The sequence below is a fragment of the Triticum dicoccoides genome, chromosome 6B, assembly GCF_002162155.2.
Source record: "Triticum dicoccoides isolate Atlit2015 ecotype Zavitan chromosome 6B, WEW_v2.0, whole genome shotgun sequence".
Classification (NCBI taxonomy): domain Eukaryota; kingdom Viridiplantae; phylum Streptophyta; class Magnoliopsida; order Poales; family Poaceae; genus Triticum; species Triticum dicoccoides.
In genome coordinates this window covers 239,445,001-239,449,269 of record NC_041391.1, presented here as the reverse complement: position 1 = coordinate 239,449,269, position 4,269 = coordinate 239,445,001, and positions in this window count along the sequence as shown.

Here is a 4,269-nt window from a genome sequence, read left to right as displayed (position 1 = left end):
AGGAGCCTTATGGTTGTCTCTTTATTGTATGAAATGCAAACGTCATGTAATTGCTTTACTTTATCACTATGTGTTAGCGATAGTTGGAGAAGCAATAGTTGGTGAGACGACCACGACACAATGATGGAGATCAAGGTGTCGAACCGGTGACAATGGAGATCATGACGATGCTTTGGAGATGGAGATCAAAAGCACAAGATGATAATGGCCATATCATGTCACATATTTTGATTGCATGTGATGTTTATCTTTTATGCATCTTATTTATCTTAGTACGGCGGTAGCATTATAAGATGATCCCTTAACCAACTTTCAAGGTATAAGTGTTCTCCCTGAGTATGCACCATTGCAACAGTTCGTCGTGTTGAGACACCACATGATGATCGGGTGTGATAGACTCTACGTTCACATACAACGGGTGCAAGACAGTTTTACACATGCGGAATACTTGGGTTAAACTTGACGAGCCTAGCATGTACAGACATGGCAGCGGAACACTGGACACCGAAAGGTCGAACGTGAATCATATAGTAGATACGATCAACATAGAGATGTTCACCATTGATGACTACTCCATCTCACGCGATGACCGGACATGGATTAGTTGATTTGGATCACGTATCATTTAGATGACTTGAGGGATGTCTATCTAAGTGGGAGTTCTTAATTAATTTGATTAATTGAACTTAATTTATCATGAACTTAGTCCTGATAGTATTTGCATATCTATGTTGTAGATCAATGGTCCGTGTTACCGGTCCCTTGAATTTTAATGCGTTCCTAGAGAAAGCTAATTGAAAGATGATGGTAGCTACTACACGGACTGGGTCCATAACTTGAGGATTATCCTCATTGCTGCACAGAAGAATTATGTCCTTGATGCACCACTAGGTGAAAGGCTTGTTGCAGGAGCAGATGCTGATGTTTTGAACGACTGGCAAGCTCGATCTGATGACTACTCGATAGTTCAGTGTGCCATGCTTTGTGGCTTAGAATCGGGACTTCAAAGACGTTTTGAACGTCATGGAGCATATGAGATGTTCCAAGAGTTGAAGTTAATATTTCAAGCAAATGCCCTAGTTGAGAGATACGAAGTCTCCAACAAGTTCTATAGCTGCAAGATGGAGGAGAATAGTTCTGTCTTTGAACACATACTCAGAATGTCTGGATATCATAATCACTTGACTCAGCTGGGAACTAATCTTCCAGATGATAGTGTTATTCACAGAGTTTCTCCAATCACTGCCACCAAGCTACAAAGGCTTCGTGATGAACTATAATATGCAAGGGATGGAGAAGACAACTCTCGAGCTCTTCGCAATGCTCAAAGCTATGGAGGAGAAATCAAGAAGGAGCATCAAGTGTTGATGGTTAACAAGACCACTAGTTTTAAGAAAAAGGACAAGGGAAAGAAGGGGAACTTCAAGAAGAATGGCAAGCAAGTTGCCACTCCCGGGAAGAAGCCCAAAGCTGGACCCAAGCCTGAAACTGGGTGCTTCTACTACAAAGGGACTGGTCACTGGAAGCGTAACTGCCCCAAGTATTTGGCGGATAAGAAGGATGGCAAACTGAACAAAGGTATATTTGATATACATGTTATTGATGTGTACCTTACTCATGCTCATAGTAGCGCCTGGGTATTTGATACTGGTTCGATTGCTCATATTTGTAACTCAAAACAGGAGCTACGGATTAAACAAAGATTAGCTAAGGACGAGGTGATGATGCGCATCGGGAATGGTTCCAAGGTCGATGTGATCACCGTCGGCACGCTACCTCTACATATACCTTGGGGATTAGTTTTAGACCTGAATAGTTGTTATTTGATGCCAGCGTTGAGCATGAACATTATATATGGATCTTGTTTAGTGCGAGATGGTTATTCATTTAAATCAGAGAATAATTGTTGTCCTATTTATATGAGTAATATAGTTTATGGTCATGCACCCTTGAACAGTGGTCTATTTTTGTTGAATCTCGATTGTGGTGATACACATATTCATAATATTGATGCCAAGAGATGCAAAGTTGATAATGATAGTGCAACATATTTGTGGCACTGTCATTTAGTTCATATTGGTGTAAAGCGCATGAAGAAACTCCATGCAGATGGACTTTTGGAATCACTTGATTATGAATCATTTGATACTTGTGAACCATACCTCATGGGCAAGATGACTAAAACTACGTTCTCCGGAACAATGGAGCGAGTCAATGACTTATTGGAAATAATACATACCGATGTATGCGGTCCGATGAGTGTTGAGGCTCGCGGCGGGTATCGTTATTTTCTGACCTTCACAGATGATTTGAGCAGATATGGATATATCTACTTAATGGAACACAAGTCTGAAACATTTGAAAAGTTCAAAGAATATCAGAGTGAAGTGAAGAATCATCGTAACAGAAAATAAAGTTTCTATGAACTAATCGTGGAGGCAAATATTTGAGTTGCGAGTTTGGCCTTCATCTAAAACAATGTGGAATAGTTTCACAACTCACGCCACCTGGAACACCACAGCGTAATGGTGTGTCCGACCGTCGTAACCGCACTTTATTAGATATGGTGCAACCTATGATGTCTCTTACCGATTTACCACTATTCTTTTGGGGTTATACATTAGAGACAACTGCATTCACGTTAAATAGGGCACCGTCTAAATCTTGAGATGACACCGTATGAACTGTGGTTTGGCAAGAAACCTAAGCTGTCGTTTCTTAAAGTTTGGGGTTGCGACACTTATGTCAAAAGGCTTCAGCCTGATAAGCTCGAACCCAAATCAGAGAAGTGAGTCTTCATAGGATACCCTAAGGAAACAATTGGGTACACCTTCTACCACAGATCCAAAGGCAAGATCTTTGTTGCCAAGAATGGAACATTTTTAGAGAAGGAGTTTCTCTGGAGAGAAGTGAGTGGTAGGAAAGTAGAACTTGATGAGGTAATAGTACCTTCTCTCGAATTGGAAAGTAGCTCATCAAAGAAAACCGTTCCAAAGATGCCTACACCAACTAGAGAGGAAGCTAATGATGATGATCATGAAACTTTAGATCAAATTACTACTGAGCCTCATAGGTCAATCAGAGCACGGTCCGCACCAGAGTGGTACGACAGTCCTGTTCTGGAAGTCATGTTACTAGACCATGGTGAACCTACGAACTATGAAGAAGCTATGATGAGCCCAGATTCTGATAAATGGCTTGAGGCCATGAAATCTGAGATAGGATGCATGTATGAGAACAAAGTGTTGACTTTGGTGGACTTGCCCGATGATCAGCGAGCCATAGAGAATAAATGGATCTTCAAGAAGAAGACTGACGCTGATGGTAATGTTACTGTCTACAAAGCTCGACTTGTCGCAAAAGGTTTTCGACAAGTTCAAGAAGTTGACTACGATGAGACCTTCTCACCCATAGCGATGCTTAAGTCTGTCCGAATCATGTTAGCAATTACGGCATTTTATGATTATGAAATCTGGCAAATGGAAGTCAAAATTGCATTCTTTAATGGATTTCTCAAAGAAGAGTTGTATATGATGCAACTAGAAGGTTTTGTCGATCCTAAAGGTGCTAACAAAGTGTGCAAGCTCTAGCGATCCATCTATGGACTGGTGCAAGCACCTCGGAGTTGGAATATACGCTTTGATGAGGTGATCAGAGCACATGGTTTTATTCAGACTTTCAGAGAAGCTTGTATTTAAAAGAAAGTGAGTGGGAGCTCTATAGCATTTCTAATATTATATGTGGATGACATATTGTTGATTGGAAATTATGTAGAATTTCTGGATAGCATAAAAGGATACTTGAATAAATGTTTTTCAATGAAAGGCCTCGGTGAAGCTGCTTATATATTGGGCATCAACATTTATAGAGGTAGATCAAGACGCTTAATAGGACTTTCACAAAGCACATACCTTGACAAAGTTTTGAAGAAGTTCAAAATGGATCAGTCAAAGAAAGGGTTCTTGCTTGTATTGCAAGGTGTGAAATTGAGTCAGACTCAATGCCCGACCACTGCAGAAGATAGAGAGAAAATGAAAGTCATTCCCTATGTGAAAGGATCGATATAGTTGACTAGAGGGGGGTGAATAGGCAACTAACATATTTTAAACTATTCTTTACCAAATTAAACTTCGCAACAAGATAGGTTGTCTAAATATGCAACTATGTGAGCAACCTATATGATGCAATAACAACTAGCACATGTAAAGGCACGAGATAACCAAGAGTGGAGCCAGTGGAGACGAGGATGTGTTACAGAAGTTCCTTCCT